Below are 19,486 nucleotides of genomic sequence, written 5' to 3'. Positions count from 1 at the left end.
AGCTGTGGTCTGAGGACTGGCTAATAGATGAGATGGTGATGTTGCTTTATGGGATACGTAAATGCAAGTGATCTCCAAATTACATTGCAGAAAAACACAGGAGGGGTTCCAGTGGAGCGGGACATAATGGCTTCTCCTAATTGGGGCAAAGAGAATTCCAGCCGCGTGGGATGAGGGTGATATTTGCAGAGTCACTGTCACAGAGAAGCAGCATCTCACAAGCCCCCAGCCCTCCCATTTCCCTTGGAAATACCCAGAGTGCCTATTTATTTGGAGCTGGCTACAGCATGGCTCTCCTTGCATGCACTCTTTGAAAGACATCGTCCCATTTGTTAATTTTCCTCTGCTAGAAAGCTTGTTAGTCTTTCCTTTCTACTTTCATGGAGGCTGTGAACCTGGAGCTGGGGAAAGGCAAGCTCCTGGGGAACCAGAGTTTCTGGCTGGTCTGTAGAGATGTTTCTGGAAGGTCAGGAGTGGGCCATCTTTTTGAGGGTTTAAGACGATCCTGAAAATAGTGCTGGAGACTGCTAGAGGTGGAACAGACGTGAGCAGACTTTGCTTCAGGGAACCACCCGCAGCTACCCTACGGAAGACAAAAAAACTCAAACTATTTGACATGGTTTGAGTGCTAACTGTGCACACCTCATCTCATTGGATCATACGAGGAAAGTGCTGGCGCGATCCCCATTCACAGGTGGGCAGAGAGAGGCTCTGAGAGCTTGGACGACCCACCCACAGCTCCACAGACATGGGATGTTGCAGATGGGGACTCAGCCCCAGGTCTGACTCCAGAGGCAGGGTGCCACCCTGAGAGGCATGAGGGACTCTAGAGGGGCCAGAACCAGCCCCGGGGTGCCTGAGGAGGGGCGAGGACTGTCCACAGCTGATTCCAGAGACACTGCCCGTGACAGCTTGTTCAGAATGCACAGCCACATTGGAGAGGGACCCGGGCATGTACAAACTGGGGGTCATTTTATGTCTCATCAGCAGAGAGGGCAGTGTGGTGGGAGGAAGCTGGAGAGGAGGCTCATGGAGCTAGAGCCCTGCCTCTGTTGTCCCGCGACTTAGTTCTGGCCCAAGGCTGCACACAGCCACCGCAAAGCAAACAAGAGCATCCATCCAGGGAGGGGCTGGATCCAGTCAGGGGACTTCTCCAAGCTTTCCTGGGTGCGGACGGAGTCTCCCAGGGAGGTGTTCTGGAAAAGGCAATCTGCTCGTCCTCTGGTGCTGTGGTTTTGCCTCCTCAGCTGGGCCAGCACCTGTTCCTGCAGGTGGCTGGGATCCACCACACACTCCTGCCCTCTCCCGCTTCTCTGCGCAGAAGTCCCTGGCCCTGCTCTCCTGCCACGGCAGCACTTAGTCCATAACACATTCCTGGCCTTTGCTTATCATCTCTTTCTTTGCCTGCAGTGGATTAAGTCGAACTAAATGAAACTGCTGCTCTTGCAAGTCAAAGACAGCCACATACTGGTGATTGTGTGTGTTCTTCCGTATTCCATTCTGCGAGGATGGGGCTCTCCTTGGTGCCCTGCTGAAGTCCGACACCTAACACAGCGCCTGCCCCAGAGTGGGCCTTCAAGAAAAGCTGTGGGACGAGTGGATACAACTGGCCATTTGGGGGCTTGGAATGTCAACTTCCTGGGCTGTCAGCCCCAGAGGCAGAACATATTCTAGGTGACTTTGGGAAGATAGGAAGCCTACAGACTCTAAGGTACTCCAGCTGTCCTGCAGGGTTCCTCATGATCCACCCACACACAGTCCCAGGCACAGGAAGGGGCAATTGTCAGGCCTTCTCACTGCCCTGCTAATGGTGGGCGTCCAGGTAGCAGAGGCGGAAGCCTAGGAAGAGTGTGAGGCCATCCGCCCCAGCCCCCCAGGACGCTTCCTCTTGCACCTGTGCAGCAGCCTGGAACCCTTGCCCACCGCCCACACCAGAGGGAGTGGGTGTGAAGGGCTGGGGGCAGGTGCCAGTGGCGCAGTGGGCCCACTTGGCTGCGTATACCCAAAGATGACCGTTTTATACATCAGTGTCTAATGAAGGTCGCAGGTGAATGTGAATGGAACTAATGAGAAAATAATTATCCAAGCCAGGAAGCCTTCAAGGCTCTGGATGTTGCGATTTTGGTGCTAATGGAAATGTGGCAAGGAGAGCAGTGACTGAAAGGAGCGGCCACTTGTGCTTCCCTGAACTTGAAGTTTCTGGTCCCAGAAAGTTCCCCAGTGGCGGAGAGTAGAGGGCCAGCCGTGGGAATTCACCCTAGCCTGGCCCATCCCCAGCCCCACTCCCTTTACTACTAAGTGGAGCAAATGGAAAGAAGTTAACCTGGAGGTCGACACTGGTGCCTCCTGAACACAGCGGACAAAGAGGGGCTGCGGTCGGAGGGGAGAAGGACCCGCGGGGGAACCATTCTGTCCACTGTCCAGGCACTTTAGGATCAGGTTGAAACCCCCTCCTCTCCAAATCTGAAAAGGGCTTGGTCAGGGAGATTGCCCGAGGAGGACGGGCAGGAGGCAGCCGGGGCCATGGCCTTGAAGGTGACGTCTGGGTTCCTTTTACGAGCCCTGCCACCATGCTCCCACTCGATTGTTTTCTGAGAGAAAGGGACATTCCGCCAACCAAACCACCATCTATGCCCAGAGATTTCAATAGCTCAAGCCTTCTTGGCGGGTTCACCTATTGTTTCTCGTTCATTTTGATAAGGCTGCAGGGGTAGATAAGGCTGTAGGCCCGCCCCCTCCCAGCCCCCTTCCCATTTCCTGGAAGCCAAGACAATGATGGGATAGAAGAACTATACCCTGGTGACGCTCCCAGCATTTCTAGGGGCTGGTGGAGTAACACAGATTGCAAATTCAGGTCGTTTCCAAAGACCCCAGGTACATTTCTTGGGGATCTGAATTGCAACTGAATTTGTGCTGCCAGAGGGGAAAACCCATCTTCTTGTTCACTCTTAGCTCTGGCCTTCAGGTTCAGCCTTGGGTCTACAAATTGCCCCCTGTAAGGCAGCAGTGAAGTTAACATGCCTAATTTAGCATTTTCTTCTCATTGGAGGGTGGAGAGCGGGGAGTGTAAGCATGGCCATTCTGCTACATAAACTTGAACAATACAGGGTGCCAGGCTCTGTCCCAGACTTGCTGGTTTTGAGCCTCCAGGAATGGGGTTCTGGCATCTGTATTCTTGCTAAAACTCTCCCTCCGCCAAACCAGCCTTGGAAACGCTGGCTTAAGGATAATTCCCAAATGGATTCTTCATTCAAAAGGGTTCAGGGGAGATTTGAGGTTGAATGGTGAGCAACCGAGTTGATTTGCATGAGGGTGGGGGGTGAGAAGTTTTCGACTACCTTGAGACTTGCTCTCCAAACGACTTGAGGCTGTAATTATACATGCAAAATGAAGCTAACATTTCAGAGAAGTATCTAGAGAATTCAAGTCAGAAGAAGCACGTTCCTCTGAAATACCTAGATAATGAAAGAAAAAAATATATTCATTGCATAAATTGCTCATTAATTCACTCCTCTGTGGGGGCACACAGCTTAAAAGCAGACGCTTTGATTAATCCAAGCTGTATTAAATCCTCAAGATGCTTTTGTTTTTCCTCTGTGCCTGGATCTACATATTTCTTTCCTCTAAAAAATCATAATAAAGTTGTCCTTTTGCAAAAAATACATTTCAGATTTGGCTTGGCAGAATGAGCCCTGTAGTTGGTACAATCAATTTGGGTGCACCTTTTTTAAGTACACATTTTGAAATCAGAGGCATTCTTTCCAGTTCACTGGAAATGCTAATTTTTTTTTTCCATCGCATTTCAAAGTTACATTATGTGTGGCTAAGCGAATAACACCCAACACAATAGCACTTCAGAAAGACTGAGGAGGGGCACGGTCCCAATCAGGGAGAAAGCCAGGGAAATAGTTAATTTCAAAGGCAGGCAACTGATTGGGGAAAAGAATCTACAGAATTACTTCTTTCGTTAAAAACAAAAAACAAAAAAACACCCTGAAAATTCAAAAACCACTTGGAAATAACAAGCATCGAATCCTTGCAGGTTGATTTTTCAAGGCCATCTTAATGAAATCTCAGCTATCTGTTCCTCGTTCATGGACGGCAGGGCTGTCTATGGGATCGTAGACTCAGCGCACTTTCTTTTACTCCTTTAGCTGTTTCATGCAGGTACAGTGGATGATCAGTTGTCTACCTGGCTTTTCTGCTTCTGAGTCCTCTGCTCCCCAGACCTTTGGCCAGTTCCATGACAGGCAGGCCAACCCCACGTGGAAAGCCTCTTGCAGGTGAACAGAATCATACAAGGAACTGGTCTAGGTTCCATTATCTAGTGATTTTACAAAAGAGCCTTTTTATGTCGCTGGCTTGAGCCAGTAAGAGTTTCCTCAGTATCTTCCCAGAGATCAGTAGTAAATACTTGGTAATGCCTGGTTTTACAAAGCTTATGGAGGAGAATGGAAACGTTCTGTATTAAAATAAACAAAAAACAAACAAAAAAACAAAAAACGCTTTGTAGTAAATAGGAAAGAGGATAAACATGAACGATTTGGGAGCACTTCAGGGATACTCCTTTCCATTCAGTGAACACCCTGACCTATTGTTGTAATCTATTCATTTATGGAAATGGGCCTCAGATTTGGGATTTTGTAGACCAGTAAAAAGAACAGGAGATTGCCTTTTTTTTTTTTTTTTTTTGGGACAGAGTCTTACTCTGTTGCCCTGACTAGACTCCAGTGACATGATCTCAGCTCACGGCAACCTCTGCCTCCCGGGTTCAAGAAATTCTCCTGCCTCAGCCTCTGAAGTAGGTGGGCAGGCATGTGCCACCATGCCCGGCTAATTTTTGTATTTTTAGTAGAGATGGGGTTTTGCCATGTTCGCCAGGCTGGTCTTGAACTCCCAACCTCAGGTGATCCACACGCCTTGGCTTCCCGAAGTGCTGAATTACAGGCGTAAGCCACTGTGCCCAGCTGCTGCTTTTTCTTTTATCAAGAAAGGGCATAAAAAAGCAACCACATATCATAAAAATAAGAGCATTTGAATTCCCTAAGAGCAACATAAGCAAGAAGGAACGAATCTCGGGAGTGATTAATTAACGTATTTATTCCACCAGTGTTTTCTGGGTGCCTCCCTGTGCCGGTGGCATCCCAGGTGCGTGGGTGCGCAAGGTCCTGCCGCGGGACAGCCTTTCCACTGAGTGTAGCCTTGTAATAGGCTTGCTCTCTGCTTACCACTTGGCTGGCTTCCCTGTGGAATGAGTGACCAGGGCCAATCCTGTCCTGAGCCGGCGTGGGGGCCCTAGCCTGGGGAGGTCTTGCTCTGCTTGATAGCGCTTTGGCAACCAAGTGCACGTTCCTCCCTGTGTCAGGAAGTCACACATATTCTCTGGGCGATAACGTGACCATGCACAGCTTCCACCATGGAACCTGACGGCGAATAGGCAGTGAGCTCCACCACAGCAAACGAGCGGCGAATGAGCAGACAGTGGACGGAGAGGGGAGTGATGGGAAGCAAAACGAGGCCACTTCTCTTCCTAAGCACCCCAAGAAAGTCACCACCCAGCTGGAAATCCTGACCCAATGACCCAGTTGGTGCCCACAGCAGGGCCTGGCCTCTGAAACCCCTCCCAAGCCACATGGATCTCCCGATCGTTCATTCCCCCTCTTTTTCCAGGAAGCGCCAAGCACCTCCTGCAAGCCGTCCTGGCATCCTCTTCCCCAGAGGGCCTTTGGCTCTGAGCCCTCGTCCACAATGACCACTTGCACTGCCCTCTCCCACAGCTTTGGCGCACCTCTGGTGAGCCGGAGGGCTCATCTGACTAAACCATCAGAAAAGGACTGTGCCAGGACCAGCCCTGTGCCTTCCAGGAAAAACGTCTTCTTAAAAAGCAGCACCCCACCCCCACCACCGACCTAAGGGATTCCTCAGGCGCTTATACAAACTCACTTGAAAGGACGTCTCTGGGCTGTAGCAGCAGAGAGGGTGGCTGGTGCAGGGGGATTCATGATGCGAGGATTTTGTAGAAAGATGTTCTAGATCAGGGAGGGGCAAACTCGGGCTTCTGGACAAATCTGGCCTGTCTGCTAAGAAAGAAAAAAAAATACGTGTTCCTTTTCTCATATATATATATATTTCTTTTTCTTATATTTATACACATATATATGTGTGTATATAGGATATACATATATACTTTTTCATACACACACGTATATATATTTTGAGACAAGGTCTCATTGCATCGCTCAGGCTGGACTGCAGGGGTGCAATCATAGCTCACCTTAACCGCAAACGTTTGAACTCAAGCAATCCTCCTGCCTCAGCCCCCTGAGTAGCTGGGACTATACGGTGTGTGCCACCATGACTGGCTAATTTTATAATTTTCTGTAGAGATGGAATCTTTCTATGTTACCCAGACCAGTCCCTAACTCCTGGCCTCAAGCTTTCCTCCCTCCTTGGTCTCCCAAAGCATTGGTGTGAGCCACCACGCCCAGCCAAGAATCTATTTCTTAGTACACAGAAATGACTCTGGGAGCCCAGATTTGACCTTCTCATAATATTGTCTTGGGACCCAGCCATGTCTACTTGTGTAGTTTTCATCTATGGCTGCTTTTGCTGAAAATATGTACTATCAGCTGGGTGCAGTGGCTCATGCCTGTAATCCCAACACTTTGGGAGTCTGAGGCAGGTGGATCACCTGAAGTCAGGAGTTCCAGACCAGTCTGGCCAGCATGGTGAAACCCCATCTCTACTAAAATACAAAAAGTTTAGCCTGGCGTGGTGGTAGGCACTTGTAATCCCAGCTACTTGAGAGGCTGAGGCAGGAGAATTGTTTGAACCTAGGAGGTGGAGATTGCAGTGAGCCGAGATCATGCCATTGCACTCCAGCCTGGGCAACAGAGCAAGACTCTGTCTCAAACAACAACAAAAACAACAACAAATGTGTACTATCAGGTGCTTTACAGAACAAGTTTTCCAAGTCCTGGTCTAAATTCACTGATGCACTTTCAGAGGGCTCCTTGAATTCTCTGGGATTGTTTACAAAGTGGGACTTTTCCAGAAGAAAGTCCACAGTTTCCATCAAGCTCTCAGAGGGTCCCCAGCCCCCAAAGCACAGGGCTGCTAGACTGAGCAAATACAAAGTCAGGACCCCAACCTCCTGGTTCACTGGGCCCCTCCCTCCGATGTTTCTTGAACCATTTGGTGGTCTAGTAAGGAACATGAAGTTACACTTATTTCCTCTAAACTTATTTTTATATATTTTTATGGCATAAGCACTTTTCTGATTGCAGTTGAAATCCATGCTTATTCTAAAAATGGAAATTCTGGCCAAAATGGACAATAAAGGAAGGGAAAGTACTCCATGAAGGAGCTGCCGGCTGCCACCTGATGGCCATAGCCTGTTTGGGATGGGGATGGGTTCTCCCGTGTCTCCCCAGCACGGGACGTCTTTCTGAGCACGCTGGCTTCATTGTCTTCTCTGTGTAATGATGTATTGTAGACCTCTCTCCAGAGCAGAGCACGAGCTCCTCCTCATTCTTAACTGCTGTGTCCTACTCAATTGACGGCCGCCCCATCGTTGACCTGCAGCTGAACCGGATACGATTCATCTCCGTATCATTGAGGCTCCGGTCCTCTTACTCTGATCAGAGGAATTAAGACAATCTAGTATTGCATTGTTTTTATCCAAGTAAGACGTGTACATAATTTAAAAGCCAAAGACCTCTGTAGGTTGAGGATGACAAACCCAGTCCTCAGCCCCAGCGTCTCCAGCGGCTCCTCCTCACCGCCTTCCCAGCTGCCGCCTGTGTCATTTGCCAGCGTGTTTCTAAGAAAGTGCTTCGGTGGCTGTCTCTCGATTTGTCCGTCCCAGACATTCTGCACTGAGCTCCTTACCTGGCAATGAGGCGTTTGACTCCTTAGACCCCACGAAGAGCTTCCCTCTGAAGCTCGTGTCCTCCGCTGTCCGCAGGACTCAGCGGAGAGGCTGCTGTCTGGCCTCCCCAGCGTCAGGGGCTCCCTTTCCAGGCCCCTGTCACACTCGCCCTACTGCAGGGCTTGTTCTTGGCTGGCCATCCTTGCAGAGGGTGGGGCTGCCTCTGCCCGTAGTGGGGCGTGGCCCTCAGTCCGTGTTCGAGGAGGCTGAGGAGGAAGGCAAGTGGGCAGCCCGGAGTGAGGACACAGGGGCTCTCTGACCCGCCAGGTTGGAGATGGCCAGCCCGGTGGACAGAGGCCCTTCCCACCTCCTGCAGAGAGCTGTGGGCCTCTGCCCCTCCCAATGTGGACCTAACAGACCTGAGAACATAGTGTAGCTTCTCTTGCTTGGGAAAACCTGAATTTGCTCAAATAATTCCGCCAGTGTCTGCTGAGAGCCAGGCACAGTGCTGGGGGCTGGGATGAGAAAGGCCCTGCCCACAGCCTCGCCCTGCGGCCCAGAAAACACCTGTGAGGCTGGAGCCCAGGTCGCCATCTTTTCTGCAGGTGCTGTTTGGGAGAAGGTTCTAGGACATCTTGGAATCATTAGGTAAGCAGGGAGCCTCGGGAATGAGGGTGGGCCCTGGACAGGTAACTGGGGGTGGGTGTTGGGTGCATTCAGACCCACCCAGCTCCTATTTTTTGAGAAGCTCCGGGTTGCCCAGTCCCAAGTGAGCAGAACAAGACCTTGTCTTTCCGCAGGGAACCTGACACCTGGGTGAAGAGGCAGGACCCACATGGGAAAGACCAGGGCAGCGCCACAGCCCCCAGTGTCATGGAAGTGCCAGAGGAGTCACAGAAAAGCCAAGAAGGGGCTCAGCAAGTGACCGCCGTGATGCAGGAAACACAGTCAGCATCCTCCGTGGCCTGCCATGCAGCCCTCACAAATCTACCCATTTAATCTCACAACTGTGCTCCTGATGGGGAGAATGAGGCGAGGAAGGGGCAGATGTCTGGCCATGCTCTCACAGCTTGTAAGTAGCAGAGCTGGGAGTCAAACATGCCAGGGGGCTCCAGGACCCATGTTCTTCTAACTGCACACCATGTGGTTCTGCTGTCATTAGGAGAAAATAATAACACACATGTTGACAATAATAGTGTTGATAATGCTAATTTATCTACAGAATTCTCACCATACCCACAGGAGGGAGGGAGGGAGAGAGGAGGAGAGAGGAAGAGAGAGAAGAGGAGAGAGGAGGAGAGAACAGGAGGGAAGAGGAGGGAAGGAGAGAGGAAGAGAGAGAGGAGAGAAGAGGAAAGAGAACAAACCATTGTGGGAGGGAGAGCACCAGGCTGCATAGTCCCCACACAGACAGGCAGCCTCTCCCAGGAAGCCCACAGGTGTGTGCTTCTGTCCCATCAGGCTCAGCCGTGTGGATGCAGGGAACGCTGTGCACCTGCGGCCTCCAGACCCCGGGATGGCTCTTGTGGGCCTCATCATCTCCGGGCTGAGCCGTAAGCTGTGTTCTTCTGGGAACACAGAGTCTTTCTCTTCCAACATCATGGGCCATGAGGAGCAAGAGGTGGATGGAGAGGTGGAGATGCCACAGGTAGGTGGGGTGGCGGGACCGCCTTTGTTTCGTGAGGCGTGTGGGGACTACATGCTCCACGGAGTGCTGGGAGGTGTTTGTAGGTGGAAAAAAAAAAAAAGAGAGAGAGAAATGTCAAGTTCTTCAAAGTTAAGAGTTCTCCTGCAGGCCTTGTCAGTGCCTTTGCAGGGTTGCTGGGCAAGGAGACTCCCTCCACCCCCTGCCAGCAGGGGAATGCTGCCCTGCACGCGGTCGTTTTGTCTATTTCTGTTTGTGTCCTGGGCACCTGAGCCATGCCAGGCCTGTAGTAGCTACTCTATACGTGTAACGGGAAGAAAACCTGGCCAGTGTGCGGATACGGCTCTCCAGTACATGGTGAGGACTGAGCTCCAGGGACTCTGCCACAGCTGGCCATGCCCACGCACTGGGCGACAGTCCTGAGAGCCAGGGTCAAGGGAAGGGACTGTTCCTGTGCTGCCGAGGCACCCAAAACTCTCCATACGCCAGTGCCTGAGGCTCCATGTTGAGATGCAGACCTTCAGCCGAAACGTACATGCATCTGCACATAGGCCATTTAAATGCAGAGACCCATAAAAAGACCAGGGAGATTTGTGTTGGTCTTCCTTAGTTTGAGATGGAAATAGAGATCCAGTTAGAGGATAGATCTTTCCAGAGTTCCCAAGTCCTCCCTCCGGTTTGGCACTTTGCTGGAGTCCTCTCAGAACTCAGCAGCACCACTGTGCTCACAGCTGCAGTTCCTCCAGCGAAGGACGCGGAGTGAAGTCAGCCCGGGGAAGGGCACGTGGGGCAAGGCCCAGGAGGGCTCCAGGTGTGGGTTCCAGCTCTCCTCTCTCAGGGAAGTGGCGTGGACACCACTTACCACATGATGTGTGACTGCACACAAGTGCTGCCAGAACTGGAAGTATCCACTGGGGCTCTGCCACATAGACGTGGCTGCCCACCCACGTGGCTGACCTCCGTCTCCAGCCCTCTGGGAGTTGAGCCCAAGGCCCCCGCCATAAAGCATATTTTCAGCATAAGCAATCTGGGATGGCCCAAGACATCAGTTAAACAAAGACACTCTTATCAGGCAGGACATCCCAAGGGCTTAGTGGTCACCTCCCAGGAGCCAAGGGCAGAGGCCAGCTCTCTCTGGGCAAGATTAATGCTTCACTGCACAGTCACCTGCTGTCCCGAGTTTAGAATCTTGTAACCCTCAGCAGCTGGCCCGGCCTGGGCGGTTCTGCTCGAACACTTTGACGGCTACCTGGGCCCAGGAGGGGCCCCTGGGGAAGAAGGCTCCTGCAGGACAGCCACGAGGGGTGGGCAGGATGCCAGCGATAGCCTTGGGTAACTTTACGGCGTCCAGAGGCCCGGCCGGGGTTAGAGGGACAATGACAATCTGGTTTGATTTGTCAAGTGCTGAGATTTGCACCCTGGAAGCATAGACTCTCCTCTGGGCCCACAGGACCACGGAGGCCGAGAGAGTGCTCTGTGACCTCAGCGAGCCGTTCCCCCTCTCTGGGCTACAGTCTGCTCCCCTGCAAGGCTGAGGCTGGGCGGGCTCCGGGCAGACGCTCACTGCCCATTAAGCAGTGAAATGTTGATCCTTCGGGGTTCATCTCCAGATTCCAAAATGATCGGACCCCCCATTTTTCAGGTAGGGGAAAGGCATGGGGACTCTTTCTGGCTATTTTTCACTTCTGACTTTTCCCGGGTTGGTGAGAGTGACTCTGAGGATGATGTCACCAGCTCTTGCTCGGAGAAGGCTAGGAGGCCAGAACATTGTCCTAAAGGTCACTGCCTTCATTTTGGGCTTGGAAACCATCGTAGAGCCTTTCTTCCCGCTGTGGGGAAGGGCCTGGTGACCCTTCTCCTGGGCTGGGCAGGTGCCAAGAAGGTTCCTGTGTGGGGCTAGCGTTGGGCTACATGATGGGAGGGACGGACACCCAAGCGGCTGGAGCAGGCCTGGGCACTGTGGGGAGGCATCGGGGGAAGGGGCCGCAGGCTGAGTTCTCCATTCCCCGGGCACAACGGTGATGCCGAGTCACAGGAGAGGGGGAGGGAGAGCGCACTTCTGCTCAGTGGCGCAGAGATGGGGTGCGCCGAGACGGGGTGCCGCCATGATGGGGTGCGCCGAGACGGGGTGCCGCCATGATGGGGTGCGCCGAGACGGGGTGCCGCCATGATGGGGTGCGCCGAGACGGGGTGCCGCCATGATGGGGTGCGCCGAGACGGGGTGCCGCCATGATGGGGTGCGCCGAGACGGGGTGCCGCCATGATGGGGTGCGCCGAGACGGGGTGCCGCCATGATGGGGTGCGCCGAGACGGGGTGCCGCCATGATGGGGTGCGCCGAGATGGGGTGCGCCGAGACGGGGTGCCGCCATGATGGGGTGCTGCCGAGATGGGGTGCCACTGAGATGGGGAGTCGCCGAGATGGGGTGCCACCTGCCATTAGGTCTTGTTGCTCTTCAGATGGAGGGACAAGGAGCTCCTAGAAGCAGCTCAGGCCATCCCAAGGGAGCCCAGGCTGACCTGCAGGGTCAGCCCTGTCCCAAGGCTGCAGTGCTCTTGGGCGTGTGTCCGTGGTCACCAGTCTATGCAGGCTGTTTTCAGAGCCAGCTTTTCCTGGCTGGGTCTCAGGGTGCATGGTCGGGGTGCGGGGTGGGCAGGGCTGCCAGTCACATGGGTGGGAGCTGTCTCCCCAGCGATGGTCTCCCCTTCTGTGGCCTCAGCCTGGGCTCCTGGTGGACGTGCTGTTGGTCTCTGAGCGCCGTGGCTGTTGGCAGGCTCTGAGTCTTCATAACCATCTTCACCACCGGCTGCCTGACGCACTTGTTCCCCTACCAGCTCCCCTTCTTTCCGGACCTTGTGCCTTGCAGTGACATTGACGCCCTGCAAAGTCCCCTTGGTCATCACCGCCATGGACGGGGCTGGGCTCGGCCCCCCTGGTGGTCTGCGTCTCACTAGGTGGCCAGGGCTGCATTGGATATCCCCCAGAGGGATTGGCCAAGCCCTCATCTCCTGATAGTTCTTGACTGCCTGAGTGGATGGGTGTGGGTGACTGGTGTATACCCCTTCCCATGTCTCGAAAGCTAGGACAAAGGTGTAGACAGCTCAGGAAGGGTTAGCTTTGGGGATAAAATTCAACCCATACAAACCTCAGGTCTGCCCATCATCACATTCTGCCAGAAGGAGAGAAGGCAGCATATACCTCCATGCTTGGCCACCTGTTGTCTTCATTCATCGATTCACTACAGTCTGTCATTAAGGCCCAGGCCCAGGTGGCTGGGGACATAGAATGCACAGGAAACACACAGCCTGGTTTGGACTTTTTCTCCTCCAGGCTGGCACCTGACACCTTTCAGGCGGAAAGGGAACTAACAGTTGGGTGCCAGGCACTGAGGATGCAGCAATAACCAGGACAAGACAAGGCTTGCAGCCTGATGATGGGGGAGAAGAGAAGACGGGGCTTGCAGCCTGATGGGGAGACAGGAGTTAACTGGATGATACAATGAGTTCCATAGCAGAGAAGGGGCAGAGGCCACACAGACACACATGGGCAGCCCCTGAAGCTGGCCCTGAGGTGTGTTGGGGGAAATGGCTATCCAAGGAGGGCTTTGATCTGAGACAGCCAGGGGGATCCATAGTGTGCCCTTGCCCCATCTCCATACCCCTTCCCTGTGCCTGGCCATCTCCCCTCCCCAGGCAACTGGTGGGCTAGGGCACAGAAGGCTCAAGTGATGCTGCTGCCACCAGGATGGGTGCCTGACCTGAGGCGTTCATGGTGGCATCTGTGACTTCCTGGTTGGCCTTCTGCACACAGGAGATGATCACACGCTTCAGGACCAACCACAGTCTCCTGGAAGCTCCACTGCCATCCAGGCTCTGGCTGGCCGGAGATGATAAACCCTTTGATTCTGCTGCTGTCCTATTACACACTGGTCTTCCTGCTGCCTCTGTGGGCCCCACAACCTGGAGTAAGTGGGCCCCGATAGCTGGGAGCATCTGTTCACCTTCCCACCTCTACAGAGGAAAGCAAGTTGATGGGCCAATTTCTACTAAAGTGTGAAGGACTGATATTTGCTTACTGGATTTCTCTTCCCGTGGTACTAAATAGATTGAGTGTGATGGTTTAGAGTGGGAGAGGGGAAGACTAAGGAGGTGTGAGAGTTGCCTTAGAATTTTGAAGAGCTGTTGCACAGCTGAGGCAGCCAACTTGCCTTCACTTGGCTCTGGGGAACACAAGGAAGGTAGGAGGGTGTAAGTTACAAAAAGGCAGGTTTTGGCTTAATATGTGGAAGAATTGGCCGGGCGCGGTGGCTCAAGCCTGTAATCCCAGCACTTTGGGAAGCCGAGGCGGGTGGATCACGAGGTCAGGAGATCGAGACTATCCTGGCTAACACGGTGAAACCCCGTCTCTACTAAAAATACAAAAAACTAGCCGGGCGTGGTGGCAGACGCCTATAGTCTCAGCTACTTGGGAGGCTGAGGCGGGAGAATGGCGTGAACCCGGGAGGCAGAGCTTGCAGTGAGCCGAGATCACGCCACTGCACTCCAGCCTGGGCGACAGAGCGAGACTCCGTCTCAAAAAAAAAAAAAAAAAAAAAAGCGAAAGAATTGCAAAAACAAATTACAGCTGCTCACTGACAGAGGCATAGGTCACTGGGCGTTTGACCCATTGCAAGGCCTGGGACGGCCTCTCTGGGAGGTTGTCCTGTGATGAATTCAGGAGCCACTGGGAGGTTTTAACAGTGGCAGCTTACGGCAGGGCTTGAGTGTGGACCGCTGTGGTGGGAGCCAGCATGACTGAGGGGCAGAGGTGTCCTTTCACTTAATTAAAATGAAAAAAAAAAAAAAAGAAACCGGTAACACTTGATTCAATTATTGGAAAACTTTAATGCTTGTTTGGAACAACCCGAATGTACGAATCTGTCTTCCACTTTACATTTACAAAATCTAAATATGGATCAAGTGTTTCTGACGAAAATGCAGTGTCTGAATTGAGATATCCTGTAAGAGCAAAATACACACCAGATTTTGAAAACATGGTATAGAAAACAAAGACTGTAAATATTGCAGTATTTTTTTATCTTGTCTCCATGTTGAAGTAATCGTGTTTTGGATGTTTTAAAAAGCCACACGTGGCTCAGGATCCCGCCTCCATGGCAGTGAGCCGCTCTGCTGGGAATCACTGAAGACAGCTGAGATTTTGGAGAAGCGCTTCCTGCTCAGTGGCCCAGAGACCCAGACGCAGGGTCTTCTGCAGGCAAACAGCCTCAGTTGAAAATATTCTACTCTGTGGCTGCTTCTTCCTGTGGAGGGCTTTTTTATACACCAGTCAGTCTCACAGGGGACTCTAGAGAAGGCGGAAGATTTAAAATCTGTGTTGTCCTCAAGGAACAGGGCGAGATGGGGGTGCACCTCCTAAAGTCACAAAGCAAAAGTGAAGAACGCGAGCTGCCTTCTGTGCCGTGGGCCTCAGGCAGGGAGGAAGGCCAGCTGAGATATCTTCACGTTGCTCCACACAGCCACGTGCCACGGCAAGCACACACCTTATTCTTTTTTTTAAGATGGAGTCTTTCTCTTTCGCCCAGGCTGGAATGCAGTGGCGCAATCTCTATTTTTTTGTATTTTTAGTAGAGACAGGGTTTCACCGTGTTAGCCATGATGGTCTCGATCTCCTGACCTCGTGATCTGCCGGCCTCGGCCTCCCAAAGTGCTGGGATTACAGGTGTGAGCCACCGTGCCCAGCCTTTCTTTTAAAAATAGCATAATAATAGTTTCTTTCTTTTAAAAATAGTTTCACACTTTTAAAAATAGTAAAATAATAGTAACAGCAACAGGAGGTCAGTTTATTGAGAGTGTCCTCTGCATCAGTGCTTGACATGATCATGCCCTTCATTCCATCGAGGGAGCGTCGCCTGCTCACATTGCAGCATTCAGTGGCAAACTGGGATTTGAACTCGGGCAGTGCGACACCAGAGTTTCTGCCTTCACCACTTACTCCATTGTCTCCTTAGCAAGTGGAGGGTGGGGAGCCTGCTATGAAATGTGTGCAGGTTGAGTTAAGCCACCATGGAAATTCCAAGCTCAGCGAGCCAAGGTGGTGCCAGCCAGCAGTGTACCTGCAGTTCTGTGCCGTGGCCAGCACACTCCTAGTTCTCAGCAAGTGCTCAGTAAATGCTTGCTCAATGAATGAGGCTTGTTCTGAGGAGCTGAGCAAGAAGCCTGCCTCCCAGCGCAGGGCGTCTGGCACCCATGCATCATTCATTGCTTTCCCCAATAAACATCATGCGGAAGTGGTGGAGGTGGCTTGGGCTCACAAATGCACCCTGGGGACTGGTTGGCAGGCACTACTCATCTGCAGATAGGGGGACTGGGGTTTCCAGAAGCAAATAACTTGCCTAAGGTCACAAACCCAGCTTCCCTGAGCCTTGAGGGGAAGCCGTCCATCTTGGAAAAAACAGTCTGTATGAATAATTGCCCAAACCACTCACGCCAGAGTGATTATACACCTGCTCACCTTGGTGGGGTGGAGCCCATTCTTCATCTTGTATCTGTTTCTGTGCACAGCCCCATGACAACACCAACACCCAGGCCCAGAGGGACCCTGGGATGATTTGTAATACAGAGAAAGGAAGGCGGCAGACAGCCGACTCTGCCCCCCAAAGTGAGCGTAAACTGAAAACATGGCTCACCTGTGAAACCTCTAGTCTCTAGCCCATCACAGAGGGGTGCCTTCACCTTCCCAGTTCAACCGCTCAGAGTGGAGTCATTGCTTTGCACTTAGCTCCAGAATTGCTCAGAGCTGCCTTGCATCTGTATGCATGGCCCTGGAGCAGCAGAAGGGCTTCTACAGGCCTTTAATCCCCCCTCCCCGCCCCCGCCAGTGCCCACCACAGTGCACTGGACATGGGGCATATTTAATCATGGCTTGCTAACAGCTTGTTCCACTGTTAATTTCACAGCCAGCTCTAGGAGGAGTGGGCACAGAAGGATGTAATTAGATGACCTCAACTAATTTCCTCCCCCATTAAGCCAGGCTATGACCTGTCTTAGTAGTGTCACCCAGCATAGAAAAATTAAAAAATAAAATCTGCTAGATCAGTTTTTTTTTTTTTTAAACGCAACAACAAGCACACCTGTTTGTTCCTGCCTTGAGATCACTTCCCAGGTGTTTGCTCTCGACATACGAGCCATCTTCACACCCAAGCAAGTCCAAGTAGCACAATGACCCTGAACCATGCCATCCCTGAGACCCTGTCCTCCATAACGGGTATGGGGGCCCTCCTCCCCACAGCTGTGACTGTTTTCATATTTTATCCAGATAAGAACCTTATTGTATGATATTCTGATGAGTTGGGAACTGTGTTTTCCCGTCCAACAGGTTTAAGAGTCTCCTTCCGGCAAAGCCCTGTACGTAATATATGTCCATACTTTATTTACAGGCAGACAGACAGAGCTCCTTGTTTCTTAGCCTGGTAACAACCTGAGGTCGTTCATCACCAGCTTGCTCCTTTTTTAAATTCACTGAGCAGCAGGCGTCTCTTTAAACTCATGTGCATAATGCATTTTAAAGAGCGTTTTCTGCACAGATCCATTTGCTCGACCTCGGCTCCGAGCACAAGATGGAATGGTGTTTTAGCAAGCACCTCCTGCAGCCTATTTGGAATGCATATACTGGGATGTAAATGTGGCTGTGCAGTACTAGGGCTTGGAGGGGAGGCTGTGGTTCAATGCTGGTGCTGGGTGATGGCTCAGTGCAAGACCCTGGGCATGGGGTTTTGGAGGCTACGAAGTCTACAAGGCAGGGTTGCTGTCTTCCGGGCAGGGCACCAGGATGGGCATGTGAATAACTAGGGTAAAAGGCAAAGGGAAGCAGAGTTGGAACCTCTTTTTGTGTGGGGAAGTGCTTCTTGCAGGCTGTGGTCTTGCAAGATGGTAACTGGGTACCTGGGTCTCTCATCACTGCTTCAGTGAGGGGTGCTGGACCAAAGCTGGTTTATCCGGTAGGACTTCCTGGAGGAACCGCTTGCCTTGAATGAAGGGTTGGGTCTAGGGAGAGGGGGCAGGAAGTTCACACCTGGCTGGAGAACTATCCCTGGTGAAGCCCCTGCATTGTAGTGTGGAGTGAGCAGCTCTCGGTTGGAAAGGTGCATGGGTTCACATGGAGAATGGCCCTGGAGGGCCTAGAGGTCCTCAGACCTCACTTGCTCCAAACCAGGCCCAGGACTTCTCCCTCCAAGTTCGGTCTCCCAGTTTCCTGCCTTGGCGAATGGTGTCTCGTCCATCGGAAATCTGCAAGCAAGTTTCCTTCCTCACCCTCAAGTCTTATCTAATCAATAATAAGGGTGCTTTTGATTGTCCTAAATTTCTCTGGAATCACCCATTTTCCTCTCTACTCCACCTCACCCTCCCAGTACATGAATCCCCAATCTTCCCTGGACCTCTGCAATGCCACCCAACTGATCTGTCCAAATATGCTTGTCCCCTGTAGTCTATTCTCTACATTGCAGCTAGAAACATCCTTTCCAGTCAACCTAACCTTGTCCCTCCTCTGCCTAAAACCTTCAATGGCTCACTATTGCCCTTAGAATAAAGACCAATATGCTCAGCATGGCATTCAGCGCTCCCTATGGCCTCCTCCTGTCTTCAATCATATCACAATCTTTGCTTTCTGGGCTCCAGCTTCCCTGGCTTCCTCCTCAATCCCTGTCTCTGGGAGTCAAGCTCATGTCAGGCTCATTTTTCTCCCTTCTTGACTCAGGTGGCCCTCATTCCTTCCCAAGGCCCAGTCCTCACCTTCTCCAGGAAGCCTCCCCTGGCCTCTCTGACTAGTCCCCCAATTTCAGGCTCTGTCACCACTGTGTACCTCTTGTCACGGTTCTGATCACAGCTGTAATTTTATATTTGTTTGTGTGCACAATTCTCAAATGTCTCTATTATAGCTGGTATTATACAGCTACCAGGCTGCACGCAGCATGGATGCACACACAGGGGTTGGTTTTGTTCATCGTTGTATGCACAATACATCACGTGTTACTGAGCGGATGGACGTGGGAGACCTTGAAACGGCTGGGGTGTTTAAACACCGCGGTCTGGACCACAGAGGCTGCCGAGTGCCGCTGATGTGTGGAGGCTGCTGTTGCTGCAGGTGGGGGCTGCTGGGGTTGGAGAAGGGAAGTAGAATGCAAACGCCCCCGGATGATTCTCCAAAAAGCTAAACAAAGAGAGGGCCAGACAGAAGGCCGGGTAAGAGGCAACAGGGGCAGCCAAGGTCGCCACAGCACTGCGGCTGAGGTCAAGTCCAGGCTCCTGGAAGGAAGGAAAGGAAAAGAAGTGCAAAGGACTCTGGATCTGCAAGAGGCTGTTAGGGAACCACAGCTGACGAGAGCAAGGCTCCCACTGGCCTCGTGGCATTTGTACAAATTGTTACCAGAGAGTTAACCAACAACAACCCTCCCTGCTGGCTTCCAGCTGGCAGGCCCAAGTCCCCGAGTCCCAGCTCAGTGTCCTGGTCATGCCACAAGGAACACACTTCAGAGAGCGTTGGCCAGGCCAGCCCTGAGCAGCCCTCCTCCCCTGCCAGGTGACGCTGTCCCCTAATGGGAGTTGGTGGGACCTGCCCCTTCTGCACTGCAAGGAGCCGCAGGGGCAGAGCTTGGAGCTGGACTCATCAGCTTTTTTCCTGCTGGAACAGAGAAAGACTGTCTCTGGTTTGAGCCCCTTGGCACCCCCAGGAAGGCCTCCAAACCCCACACTGTCCCAAACCCTAGGCTTGTACATGAAAACTCTTCATCCCTAAGGCAACAATAGGAGTGAGAGGGAATGGACACTTGTCTTCTAGAGGGGATGAGTCAGCTTGGAGCCCTGTCCACACATCTCACCCTCCAAAGGTGGGGCTGGCTGGCCATGTCATAGGGATCCCGAGAGCTGGTTGCATACGTTTGGGAGCAGCACCAAGGCAGATCCCAAGATAGGCCAA

General features: G+C 52.3%; 1 long non-coding RNA gene across 1 annotated transcript in view; it reads left to right on the top strand.

Annotated features, from left to right (window-relative positions):
- Positions 1-9,404: 9,404 nt before the first annotated feature.
- The window catches only part of LOC144332213 (uncharacterized), a 60,393-nt gene continuing 50,311 nt past the window's right edge, over positions 9,405-19,486 (top strand). Inside the window, exon 1 of the long non-coding RNA XR_013400101.1 lies at positions 9,405-9,518. This is a non-coding gene — a long non-coding RNA (uncharacterized LOC144332213). The remainder of the gene's footprint in view (positions 9,519-19,486) is intronic.

The sequence above is a fragment of the Macaca mulatta genome, chromosome 10 (genome assembly GCF_049350105.2).
Source record: "Macaca mulatta isolate MMU2019108-1 chromosome 10, T2T-MMU8v2.0, whole genome shotgun sequence".
Lineage (NCBI taxonomy): Eukaryota > Metazoa > Chordata > Mammalia > Primates > Cercopithecidae > Macaca > Macaca mulatta.
This window is presented reverse-complemented; position numbering and strand designations above follow the sequence as displayed.